This window comes from Vombatus ursinus, unplaced genomic scaffold (genome assembly GCF_900497805.2).
Source record: "Vombatus ursinus unplaced genomic scaffold, bare-nosed wombat genome assembly UNPS02014830.1, whole genome shotgun sequence".
NCBI lineage: Eukaryota > Metazoa > Chordata > Mammalia > Diprotodontia > Vombatidae > Vombatus > Vombatus ursinus.
In genome coordinates, this window is record NW_020954608.1 from 28,162,526 (window position 1) to 28,176,756 (window position 14,231).

General features: G+C 38.7%; 1 protein-coding gene across 3 annotated transcripts in view; it reads left to right on the plus strand.

Annotated features, from left to right (window-relative positions):
• Nucleotides 1–14,231, plus strand: part of FRMD4A (FERM domain containing 4A) — a 352,592-nt gene that overhangs the window by 210,304 nt on the left and 128,057 nt on the right. The gene's annotated exons all lie outside the window — the stretch shown is intronic.

The following is a 14,231-nucleotide window of genomic DNA, read 5'->3' on the forward strand; positions in this document are numbered from 1 at the left end:
GATTGCTCAACAGGAATACCAAAAAGGCCAAGAACAAATCACAGTGGTCACCGCTTACAAGTAAATTAAATAATTCTTTTGTATTTGGAGGTGTAGAACCAAATCAAGTGTCAAGTTTTTATGGGTGAACTTTATTATTATAGCATCTACCACCATACCTTAGGCAGCTGGATGGCACAGTGGATAGAGCACTGGGACCATAGTCAGGAAGACTCATCTTCCTGGTTCAAATCTGGCCTCAGACACTTACTAGCTGTGTTACCCTGGGCAAGTCACTTAACCCTGTTTGCCTCAGTTTCCACATCTATAAAATGAACTGAAAAAGGAAATGTTCAACCACTCCAGTATCTTTGCCGAAAGAGAAAACCCAGATGAGATTTCCAAGAGTTGGGCATGACTGAAATGACTCAACAACACCATACAGGGAAGTGCCTAGTAGAACTTTGTTCATTGAATGGTTATTAGACCCAGAGACCAGCAATTAGGAAACGAGTGGCAAACCACTAGGCTCAGCATCCACATGTGCTCTCTTGAGGATAGTTCAGGTCAAAGAAGAAAAGAATTCATAGGCTCATAGATTCAGAACTAGAAAGGAATAGAGAAGCCAACCCCCTTCCTTTTACAGATAAGAAAGTTGAGGGCCTAGGAAGCTGAAGACACTAGCCCAGAGATGGGGAACCTGGGACCTCAAGGCCACATGTGGCCACACTTGAGGACCTATGGGGCCACATGTGGCCTCAAAGCCACAGGTTCCCCACCTGTGCACTAGCCTAAGGTCACACAGTAAAAATCAGAGGGAGAATTTGAATTCAGGTTATCTGACCCCCCGAGCCAGCTCTCTGCTTTATATTGTATATATTGGAGACTGTACCAGCCCAACTTCCTCATAGTGTTCTCATTGGCCAGAGGATTCCAAGGATTAAAGGATAATGATTAGTACATAGTATATAGAGGCATTGTGACATGGAGAATAGAGAGCTGGCCTTCAATCCAGTAAATTATTTGATCTCTCAGTGTGCTAAGCAATTCTCTAAGACTATAGGTGGCAGATAAGGTACCGAGTTGCATTGGTGAGGGAAGTTTGCTCACAGAGAAATCACATACCTATTACCCCTATTGGTCATATGGCATATTATTGTCCATTAACATAAATCCTCTTCATAGGAGATTCTCCAAGTGCTTTGCTTATACGCAAATAGAATCAACATCATTTTATAGGTAGGCGGCTAAGGCTCAAAGTAAGGTCACGTTAGCAAAGGAGTGATCAAGAAAGGAATTAGAGTTCACCCTTCAGAATCTCGGTTCTTGTCTCTTTTCACATGTCTTTTTTGAGGACCTTATAAAAAGTCAGGTAGAATCCTCTCAGTGGCTACTTCATGTTTATTGTCTGTGGTAACCTCAAGTCCTTCCTATGCTTGGGACTTCACAGTGACAGTTGGCTCAAAATCATTACCAAAAAAGAAAGAAAGAAAGAACGGGAAAGGAACGAGCAAGAAAAACCTTTGTACGAGAAAGTTAGAAAACCATTTCTCAGCACGAACAGCATGTAGCCCGAGTGAATCAGTAAGTAAACATGAGATGACTTGTTTCCAAAAAAACTGGCAGTAGGTAAAGAAAGAGGAATTATGCAAGATCGCATCAGCCTTGCTTATCCTGCATCCCGGTCCCTGTTCGCCGGGGGGCAGACTCAGCACAGCTATTATGGGTTGTGCAATGAGCTGTGGCGGTTACCAGCACAGAGGCAGATAACACGTTTGGCTGAACTTGGGCCTCAGGACCCATTTTCATGCTTCCCACACACTCACACCATCCTGCCCGCCACTAAAGCAAAACAAAAGGCAATCTTGCTAAAGAATCTTGTGAAAACATCTGTGAAATCCCAAAAGGAGGAAACAGAGCAATGGAATTCAGTTTGCCTGCGAATTCTAACATGTTACAAGGATATTGTCTGCTGTAAGAAGCTACTCTTTACTGCTCACCTCCCTCAGAACTGGATGACTAAGAGCTGTACCGTGTGGGGAGAGAAGGTGATAGTTGTAGAGATTCACCAGAGAAATACTAGGGCCTGTCTTACATAGGATTAATTTGGGAAAGCATGCCTCATCTTCATTTTTCAACCCAGTATTTGTCTTGGAAATCAATTCTATAATTTTTTAAAATTAATTCATTAATTTGTTTTTAGTTTTCAACATTCATTTTCATAAGATTTTGAGTTCTAAATTTTTCCCCCTCCTTCTCCACTCCTCCTTCCCCAAGATGGCATGCAATCTGATATAGGCTGTACATGTATGATCATATTAAACATATTTCCGCATTAGTCATGTTGTGAAAGAAGAATCAGAACAAAAGGGAAAAACCATGAGAAAGGGAAAAAAAAACAAAAAACAACAAAAAAAGAGAAAATAGTATGCTTCAATCTTCATTTGAACTCCACAGTTCTTTCTCTGATATAGATAGTATTTTCCATCATGAGTCTTTTGGAACTGTCTTAGATCATTGCATTGCTCAGAAGAGCTAAATCTAACAAAGTCATTCATTGCACAATGTTGCTATTACTATGTACAGTGTTCTCCTGGGTTCTGCTCACTTCACTAAGCATCAGTTCACGCAAGTCTTTCCAGATTTTTCTGTAATTCTATAATTCGTAGCTAAAGAAAAGTGATTTTTGTGGAAGATGTCAAGGTAAGCATTCATAAGGTGACAGCTTGGGAGCTTGATGGTTAAAACTTTGGGGAGAAATAAAGGAGGTAGGGAAGACAATAGAATTTAAGACTTTCAGAGCTAGTGAGGACTTCTTACCCCTCAATGTCTTTGGGGAAAGTGGGTTACATCTGATACGTAGAATTCATAGAGCTGAAAGGGATCCCAGAGATCATCTGCTCCTATCCCTTCATTTTGTAAATAAAGAAACTGAGGCCTGAGACAAGCAATGATTTGCCCAAGAACCCACAGGTAAAAATTGACAGGACTGGGATCTGAGTTTAGGTCCTCTGACTCCAAAAACCAATGCTCTTTCCACTGTGCCGCACAGTTGTTCGAGAGTTGTTCATTTGAAACATCCCTTTGGGATCTTCTGATGAATGTCTTTGTAGATAGTAACTTAGTTGGTTAAAACACTTACTTGAAGCTTCTTTTTTAGTATGTCATCATATAACTCAATGCTGAATGACAGAAATAACTTTCCTTTCTCCCACACTCCAAATCACATCTCATTCACTGTCTCGCTGCCTCCTGCAAAGAGTCACATTTCAAATTCCTATACAGGACAGTCTTTCAGAGAACCAAAGATCACTCCATCTACACATAATTGAACAGCAAGTAATCATAGCTGACGTGTATGGATAGGGCTTTAAGAATTTTAAAAAGTACTTTACAGGCATTATCTTCTTTGCCCCTCAGAACAGCTCAGGGAAGGAGGTACCTAAAGACATTATTCCCCCATTTTACATTTAAAAAAGCTGAGGCTGAGGGAGATTAAGGACAAACACATGGTTACAGGTGGGAAATGGTATTTGAACAGATATTTGTACTGATACCAAGCACAGTTCACTTTCATCCCATGACATTTCATTGCTAACAGTACAGACTGCTTAGCATTTTAAAATGTAAGTTGCCATACCCACCAGACCACCACTGCTTCCTAGGTACAGCTCTGGAAATAAGGTACAGGAAATAGCTATCGTGGGAAGCTCTGAGCAGATGTTTCAGATCACTGGAGGCCCCAGCATTGGGCTATGAATTCAAGAAATTTAGGGAAACTCCTTACTACCAGTCCATATTTCATCATGCCAGCCAAAAAAGTGAATGAGTCTAAAAGCTGTCTTTCTTGATCTATCCTTTCCTGTTCCTCTTGCATACTCCCTCTGACCTTTGCCAAGGGAAAGACAAAAGTCTGGCTATTTTTTTGTAAAAAATGGGATTTTTGCTTATGCTCTGTAGTCTCATTCAGTTTGTGTCTCTGCTTAAGCAAAGACACATAAGATGAGACACTTCCATGTGGTTACACAAGTCAGAGAAGAAAAGGGGGAACCCTCTATGACAGCAAATTTCTGGTAATTTTTTAAGTGCTCTATATAAGGAACTTGACTTTCAGATCTTAATATACTGTGGAAAGTGTGCAGGATGAAGTATGAGAGTAGAGGATTATTTCATGCCTTTGTAATGGAATTGTAGAAAGAAAATTAGTCAAGAAGGTAAATGGTAGACAGGTAGAGGGAGAAGGGAAGGCTTGGTAATAACTGAGTTGATAGTGAATCCTTTTAACCTTTAATTAAACTCCCCCTTTATGTTTTGTGTCATGTATGTGCCATTCCAATACCTGCCTCATCTTCTCTGTTGGATGTCTTCCTGTTGATACTTTTTTGGTATATTGAGCAGAGATGATCCAAACCTGTGATTTCCTTAGCGTTTGGAATTCTTGATGTATAAAATCTTTCTACCAATGCATTTTGTCAACATATCTATGACATCTGTCTTACAGAGTTAGCCTGGGATACTGAAAAGTTACAACTTGCCTGTGGTATGTTTCAGGAATAGGATTTGAATACAGGCCTTCCATACTCCAAGGCCAGCCCTCTATGTATTCTACCATTTGCCTCTCATTGATTCCTAAACTTGCTGAATAGGAAAGAATAGTAGTAATAGTCTGGGCAGTCAAGTGGCATAGTGTATAGAGTGCTGGCCCTCGAAATGGAGAGACTCATCTTCTTGAGTTCAAATCTGGCCTCAGACATTTACTAACTGTGTGACCCTTAGCAAGTCACTTAACCCTGTTTGTCTCAGTTTCTTCATCTGTAAAATGAGCTAGAGAAGGAAATGGCAAAACCACACCAATATCTTTGCCAAGAAAAACCCAAATGGAGTCATGAAGAGTCAGATGTGACTAAAACAACGAAAGTAGTAATAGTAATGAGAAGCAATATGGCATCTTAGAACAACAGCTGGCCTTAGAGCCAAAAAGGCCTGGGTTCAAGTCTTACATCTGACATATTGGTTTTGTGACCTTGGACAAGTCATTTAACCTCTAACTTTAGGCAACTCTCAAGGACTATAGGCACATCAAAGATGCCAACTTGAATTAGTAGAGGAAATTCCTTCATCTGGAATTTCCCTATATCAGTGAACTCATAGGTCCAGTCCCTTTCTCTATCCCTAGCAATGTTGCTGTTGTTCACTTTTTTCAGTCATGTCTGACTCTTCGTGACCCCATTTGAGGTTTTCTTGGCATAGATGCTGAAGTAGTTTGCCATTTCCTTCTTCAGTTCATTTTATAGATTAGGAAAATGAGGCAAATGGGGTTAAATGACTTACCCAGGGTCACACAGCTAATAAGTATCTGAGGCCACATTTGAACTCACATCTTCCTGATTCCAGACCCAGAACTCTATCCACTGCAACACCTAGCTACCCTATCCCTAGTAATAATGATAACTATAATATTCACCCTCTTATGTATCAGCTTTTCAGGTGTGTGGAATGTCCTTGCCTGTTGCTTCTCTTTCTCCCCCTTCTTCCCACTGATCACATTTTAAATGTTTCACTGTTTATTACTAGCTCTACTAATAAGTGGACAGATACCCAAAGAAAGCAGGGCCAAATTTGCCAATGGGTGCCTGTTCTGATAATGAGCCTGTTTGGGAACAAATAGAAAAACACTGGCCAGAGTGAAAGTTAGAGTTGTTTCTATATGTGTGAATATGTTGTCCAGCATCATCATCACGGATAACTGTATGTATTATACCTGGTACAGCTAATTTCCACTTACAGGCTCATGTCCACCATTTGGCCAGACAACCATCTAATGTTCCATATAAACCAAATCAAAAGAAAACTCCTTCTTTCCTCTCTTGCCCCAATGTGATTCCAGTTAAGGTGAAAATTCAGGTAAGAGAAAATCATGAAATGAAAGGTGGCTTCACATTTCAAGACACTGTTTCTTGATGTTTGGCTTACTCTTCACTCTCATGTTAAACATTAGCCTCATAGTAAACATTAAGTGCAAGCTTGGGGGTTAATGTGTGACAGGGGATATACAAATAGAAATACACGTGCTATCACGTATCCAGCCAGTTAGTGGGAAAGGAAGCGACAGCAGTAGAAATGGAAATGATTTATTTCTGCAACCCTAGTAGATGTTTTGGTTAAATCATTTGTAGACTGTTAAATGATTTACATCCTGGTGGGACTGAAGAGTCCCAGGACTGTGATTCCAGTCATTCTTCCCCATTTCAACCCATTGGCATCATGTATCAATTACGCTGTCCATAAAACATTCTAAAATATAAAGAGTTATTGATGTTGATTCTCCCATATTATTATCTCCCGTGTTCTCCCATTAATTCTCTTATCCCACCCCTCCAAAGCAACCAGTGGCAAATATTATCATTGTTATTTTTAACAAGAAATACCCGAGACAGAAAGTGACTCATTAACTTGTTTAGTGTGACCTTCCTTCCTTGAAAGATTCCACGCTGCAGGGGCTCATGTTAACACTAGGAGAAAAAAAATCTAGCCAATTCATCAATTGAAGCTGAATTTATAGAATCCAAGCATGTGATTCTATGGTGAAAAATGATACTTTCTTACAAAATCTCAGAATTAGGAAGGACCTCAGAGATTATCTAGTCCAACTCTCCCTTGAGTAGGAATCCCTCTACAATAAGTGATCACTCAGGCTCTTCTTGAAGACCAGCAATGAGAAGGAAATCAGTTAGGAAAATCAATTAGGAAATTTTTCCTTAGATCAAGCCTAAATCTGTTTCCCAGCCATCTTCCACCCATTTCTTTGCTTTTGGATTTCCCTTTGGGGCCAAACAGAACACATCCAGTCCCTTTTCCACACGATGGCCTTTCAAATACCTGAAGGTAGCAATCATGTTCTGTCCTTCCTCAGGCCAAACATACTCAAGTCCTTCAACCAATCCTTGTTTGGCATGGTTTCCAGAACCCTCACCATCCTGGTCAGTTTTTCTAAGTGCATTTTTGCTTGTCAGTGTTCTTCCTAAAATGGCACTCAGAATTGAGTACTCTAATTCAGAGGTGGTCTGACCACAACAGAACACAATGGGAGTATTGATTTCCTCATCATGTGCACTAGGCCTCTATTTGGCCAAAAATCATTTAAGCATTTTTAATCTGCCAATTCATGCTACCAACTCTGTCATTCTACTTAACAAATTAACAGAAATGTGCAAACAAGATAATTCCTAAACTTAGATTTCAGATTATGCCAGTTTCATCAATATATTGACAAAACAGTGGAGACAAAGGACTGCACCCAAGAGCCAACAGACTTAGGTTTGAGTCAGACCTGTGCCATGTGGGCAAGTCACTTGATTTCTCTGAGCTTTAGTTCATTTGTCTACAATCAACGTATTAGGGATAATAATACTTGCATGGGGCAGCCGGGTGTCACAATAGGTTATAGTGCTGAGCCTGGAGTCAGGAAGACTTACAATCTTGAGTTCAAATCTGGCCTCTGACATGTATAACTGTGCGACCCTGGACAAGTCACTTAACCCCTGTTTGCCTCAGTTTCCTTATCTGTAAAACAAGCTGGAGAAGGAAATGGCAATCCACTATAATATCTTTGCCAAAGAAACCCCAAATGGGGTCATGAAGAATCAGACATAATTGAAAATGACTGAACAATGACAAAATGCTTGCACATTGCCTATTTCAGAGGCTTGTTATGAGGGAAAGTGCTTCTGTAAACCTCAAAGCACTGCGTAAGTATGTTATTATTCCTGGTATGTCTCATCAAGAGAAGCAATAAAGTAATAGACAGAGAGGCTGTCTAGAACCAGGAAGACCTTGATTCTAGTTCCATCTTTGACACATACTGCCTGTGTGACCCTGGACAAGTCACTTACCTTTCAATGCTCTACGTCAATGGTGTCAAATTCAAATAGAAATGGATACCTGCTGGTGGTATATTGACTCAGAAAACCACGAATTAGCATTATCTAAGTTGTGTACTATTTTTATTTATTTTGTCAAACATTTCCACCTTATATTTTAATCTGGCTCTGGAGAGGGCAGTTTCAGCAGCCCAGTGAGCTCTGAGTTTGACACCTCTGCTCTAGGCAACTTTCTAAGATAGAACCTCTGCAGCTTCAGACTGCTAAAGGGAAATTCCCTGTAGGGGAAATCCAGGTGCAATACCTATCTCTAAATTTCATCAATCATTCTGATTGTGAGATGAAATTCCTAGAGAAAACACTGTATCAAATCACTTGTAAATGAAAGTTAACTCAGGATAACAGCATTGGTTCAGCATTTCAACCTGTTTCTGCTCCCAGGTTTAAATGCAAGGGCTCTTAGAAAGAATATAACATATCATCAGCTAGAGCATGACCCTTCATCACTGGAGAGTGAGGGGTTGGCTTAGATGAGCTCTGAACTCCCTATCAGCTCTAAATCTAGGCTGCAATGATACTTTGGTGCTGGGACCACCCTGCCATACTAGGTCAAATTACCATGGGATTACTGGTCCCATTACAAGGAGAGTTCAACAATAGGGAAGCAATTAACTTAAATCCCAAGTAAGGGCAAAGAAGAGGCAAAATCATTCCTATCTGCAGATAAGATGGCAGCTTAATTATTAGAAAATAATCCCCCTAAAGTATTGGAATACAAATTCAGTCTTTGATGTGCCTACTATTTTCCAGGCACCATACTAGGCACTGAGTATACAAAGACAAAAGTAGAGTCGCTGCTCTCACACAGCTTACATTATATCGAAGGAGACAAACATGTACACTTGTAGGTGTATACAAAATGTTTACAAGGCATGTACAAGCTAATTGTGGAGCACTGGTAGCTGGAGAGATGAGAAGAGGCTTATGTAGAAGGCAGCACTTAAACTGAGCCTTGAAGGAAGCTAAGGATTTTAAGAGGTAGAGGGATGGAGGGAGTGAATCCTAGAAATGGGAGCTAGTAGAAAATGAAGGCACAGATAATGGGAGATAGAATGTCACATATGAATCAGTAAGAAAGACAATTGGACTGGATCACAGAGTGTGGAAGGTGAATGAGGTGTAATAAGGCTGGAAGGATTGGCCTTTCTGGGTTATATTACACCCTCCCCCTCCCCAGGCAAGGACCAGGTTGTAAAGACCTTTGCATGCCACATATAGGAGTTTGTAGCCGATCCTAGAACTGAGAGGGAACCATGGGTTTGTTGAGTAAGAAAATGACATGGTCAGACCTGTACTTTAGAAAAAGTACTTTGGCAGCTATTTGGAGGATAAAAAGGAGTCAGGAAGGAATTGAGATCCTGAGGCCAGTTAGGAGACCATTGCAACAGTTCAAGTGAGAAATGATGGGGGCCTGAACTATAAGGTAGTAGTGATTGTATAGGTGGAAGGAGGGGTCAGGTGCAATAGATATTGCATAGATTGGGATAGATGCAATAGATGTTGTGGAGGTAGAGACAGAATTTGGCAACTGTACATATGTAGTTAGGATGACAGTAGCCAAAAATGACACCAAGGTTGCAAAACTGGACGACTGGAGGGATGGTGGTGTCCTCAACAAGAAAAGAGAATCTGAGAAGAATCGGGGAAGGTTTTGAAGAAAATTGAGATGCCTATAGGACATCCAGTTCAGTATATCTAATAGGCAATTTTGTGATTCAAGATGAGATGTCAGGAAAAAGAAGAAGGCTGGATATGTAGATCTGTGAGTCATTTGTACAGAGATGAGAACTGAACCCATGTAAACTGATGATGTCCCTAAGTGAGAGAGTAGAGAGAGAGAAAAGAGAAGGGCCCCAACTAGAACCTCAGGGGACACCTATAGTCAGAGGCAAAAGGGTGTTTGTTGACCTGTCAAAGGAGAAAAAGACGAAATGGTCAAACAGACAGGAAAAAAACTAAGAAAGACGTCTCCTGAAAACTCTGATGGAAGAAAAGAGGGTTTTTAGGAGAAAATGGTGGTCCACAGTGACCAGTGCTGCAGAAAAATCAAAAAAAAGTAGAACTGAGGAAAAGGACATTGGGTTTGGCAATACAGAGATCACCAGTAACTTTAGGGAGAGCAGTTTTCAGTTGGGTGATGAGGGGAGAATAGAAATAGTAAAAGATCTAAAACTAGAAGGATTGTCAAAAGTCAAAGCCCCATTTTACCCAGGAAGAAATTGAGACTCAGAAAGGTTAAATGACTCACCCCAGATCTCAGAGGCAGAATTTGAACCCTGTCTTTGACTCCTGTGATTTCCCACTATACTACACGGAGGCAGGATGTAATAAAATATTTTCCTAGAGTTTGGCTGAGAAAGGGAGAGGAGATATAGGATACTGTCTTGAGAATCTAGTGAGAGTTTTTTTACGGATGTCAGAGATTTGGACGTGTTTGTAGGCAGTAGTTAAAGAACAAGTAAGATAGGAGGAGATTGAAGATTAAGAAAGAGAAGAGAAGATGATTGTGGGAGCAATAGGTTAGACAAAACCAGAGATGGAGAAGAGTAGGCTTTAGTTGGGAAAAGGGCAACCTCTTTGTCAGAGAATACAGTAAAGGAGAAGACAGTGGGAGGAAGAAGGAATGATGTCAAGTGGTTGTGAAATTTCGAGAAGGGGAAAAGAGGAAACTGGCTGCATTTGGCCTAAATTTTCTTAGTAAACTATGAGACGAAGTTCTTGTTTGATCAGCATTTCTTTATATTACTAACAAAGAAAAACTGGAAAAATAACCACAAGGAGAATGCTATTTCAAGTAAGAATCAAATGCGTGGTAATTAATCTCAGATATACACAGGGAATTACATCAAAAACAATTACAAAACAAACCTTTATAAATGGAAACCTAAATAATAAAAATATATTTAATGGGGGCAGCTAGGTGGTGCAATGGATAACATTCACTTAGGTGTGTGACTCTGGGCAAGCCACTTAACTTCAATTGCCACACACACACACAAATATACGTATATATGTGTGTGTGTCTATATATATATATATATATATTTAATGTTCATGTGTGGGCCATGCCAATATGATAAAAATGGCAATACTGCCCAGGGTAACCTACAGATTTTATGTTATGTCATCAAATTGCCAAGGAAATACTTAGATATTTCAGTGAATCTGTATCTTATCCATGTGTGTACTCCCTCCAACAGTTCAGATTGCAACCCATTCACTTGTCATTCTTCATGCTTCTTGTCCACATTCCCCTGGAATCCTCCGTAAGTGGAAACCTCCATAAGTGGGGCCTTCTTCTAGATCTGACATTAAGTGGGTTACTACAATGGAACATACAAACGATCTTTCCATTATTCCTCCATGTTGCTACATCACCAGCTTACCTCCCTTTTCAATCATATATCACTTTGATTTCTTTAATATACTCCAGCCTGTTTACCCCCATCATGCATCTCTCCTGTGCCCCTTGGATGACCTACAACTTTAATTCTTCAGAGATGGTAAAAGTATATGATTCATAGCCATGTGGCTGCTGAACAATACTGGTGTCTCAGCAAGAAGTTCGGAGACATTAAAAACAATTCTTGATAAGAAAAGAATAGTCCTTTTCAAATGATATTCTACAACAGAACACATCTTTACAGTCTCATAATTAATTAGTTGAAGGATTCAGAGAATATGAAATCCTATTGTACTTCTTTTTGTTGACTAAAAAAAACACACATTTTATTTGGTATAATAAATGCTACCTTAAAGAATCTTCTCTAGTAAGTTGTTTTCCATTCATACATTAAAATTATGAGATTCCTGAATGGGCACAATGACAAAGATAACTTTATTCAACATCCCTCTGATTGTTAATATCAAATGAGACACAAAACAAACAGACATGTTCACACAAACTGTTTGCTATTGTCATAGAGAATACCTAGGTTAGAATTAAAAATCTAAGAGGTATTCTCTATAGATGCTGAAGTCCTTTAAATGTTCCTTTTGTAGATGACATGGTGCTAATTAGATGAAAACTGCTTCTCGTTAAGACCATGATAGGTAGTGAATCTCTCAGAAGATGTATCTTGAATAGACACTGTAGATGGCCAATGAACTGGGCCCAGAATTGAATGAGAAGTGGGGTGGGGCTGAAAAATTGGGAAATCAGAACAGTTAGCTATAATTCATGTTGGGAAATAAAAGATGAATTATGGCTAACTGTTCCAATTTCCGAAATTTTGATGAAGATGAAGAATTTCAAGAAATAACATAAAATAGGAAGTACTGAATCTCAAATTATCTTAGAAAGCATGCATTATCAAAGCATCTATTAGTGGATTAAAAAAATAGAAAAGTAGATTTGTGGACCAGACAAGGTAAGCAAAATCTACAAGCAAATGGATACAGCAGCTGAGTGTTTGATACTTCAAAGCACTAGGGGTGGGATTCTATTCAACAAGAACTGCAAGGAAATTTAGAGAGCAATTTGATGGAAAATGGGTTTAGACCAAAATATAACACAATAAAATTGAATGACTTAAAAGACTTGCATATAAAAAGTACCATCATTAAAATGATAGAGGAGAATAAAATGTTTTGTCTCTAATAACTATGGATATGGGAAGAATTCTTAATAAGGCAAAGGATAAAGGATATCAAAAGACAAAGTATATAGTTTTAATCACATAAAGTAAAAAAAGTTTTCACAAATAAATTCAATGCAATTAGAATAAGAAGAATAGATGTAGATTGGAAAAAAAATCATTTAACATCTCTGAATAAAGCCTGACATACAAAATCTTTAGAGAATTGGCACAATTCTCTAAATTGAACACCCATTCCTCAATAAGTGGTTAAAGGATATGAGTAAACTTCTCAAAAGAAGCATGAGCTGTCAGCAACTATGTGAAAAAAGTTCAAAATCACTGAGAGAAATGCAAATAAAAATAACTCCAAGATGTTACTTAATCTCCCCACCAAAAAAACCCCTCTAAACCATTGGCAAAGATGGTAATATATTCGGGGGGGGGGGCGGAATCTGATCTTATTGTGTCTTTGAGAAGATAGACATGCAAATTTGCTGTCAGTGGCATTATGAACTGGCCAACTGTTGTGGAAAACATTTGTAGTTATGCAAGAAAAAATTTAAATTTATTCACTTTCTTTGACCTATTGATTCCACTACTGGTTTTATACCCCAAGGAGATTAATGAAAGAGGTGACTCATATGTTCAAAAATATTCATAATAATGCTATTTGTAATAATATGAATCTGGAAACACACTGTGCCCAATGATTTAGGAATGGCTGAAAAAACAGTGGTATATGAATGTAACAGAATATTATGAAGCTATAAGGAATGATACTTAGGAAAAATTAATAGATATATGGGAAGATAAGTGAATTGATGCAGAATGAAAAAAGAAGTGGTAAAACAACAATATATACAATCCCTACAAGGATATAAAGGAAAAGTGTTAAGTGGCAAAACTCAGTTCAAATACAGTGGATGAAATTTTACCAAGTTATTTAAGTTAAAGCCCACATCTTTTTTTTTTTAAGTAGTAAACAATAAATGTAGAGATTGGCACGTAGTATTGGTTGTAATTATTGTCTTTTAGGTGTTTTTCCTTAACTGTTTATAAAATATACTTTTTGAGGTACTCTTATATTTTGTTTTTTGGTCATGTCTGAGTCTTTGTGACCCCATTTGGGGTTTTCTTGGCAAAAATACTGCAGTGGTTTGCTATTCCCTTCTCCAGCTCATTTTACAGATAAGAAAACCGAGACAAACTTTTAACTTAAGTGACTTGCTCAGAGTCACATAGTTAATGAGTGTCTGAGGACAAATTTGAACTCAGGAAGATGAATCTTTCTGACTCCAGGTCTAGCGCTCTGTGCACTATGGCACCACCTAGCCGCCCCTGCTGTTTATATTTATGAATCAATGAAAAAAGTTTTCAAAGATTTCATGGCAATAAAAAAGTAGGAATTGTGATCAGTAATTATTGATAGTCTCTCAGTTTTTAGCAGTTTTCCAATCCATGATTTTTTTCTAAACATATCTTCTCTTTGTAAATGGATAGATCGAGGGGTTCAAAATTGTGTTTTCTCCAACATGGATCCTTTCTGTGTGTATTTGGTTCAATCCAACTACTCTTCCCAAATGCAGTTTCTTCATTACTTTTTTCTGCTTCCTCTCTAGGACCTCAGACTGAGGCATAAATCTAAATGTGGTAGTTCCACATAAGATTGTTTGTTTTTTTTTAATTTTGTTTAGTTGTTGAAATAATTCATTTAAGGTTGCCTCATAAAATA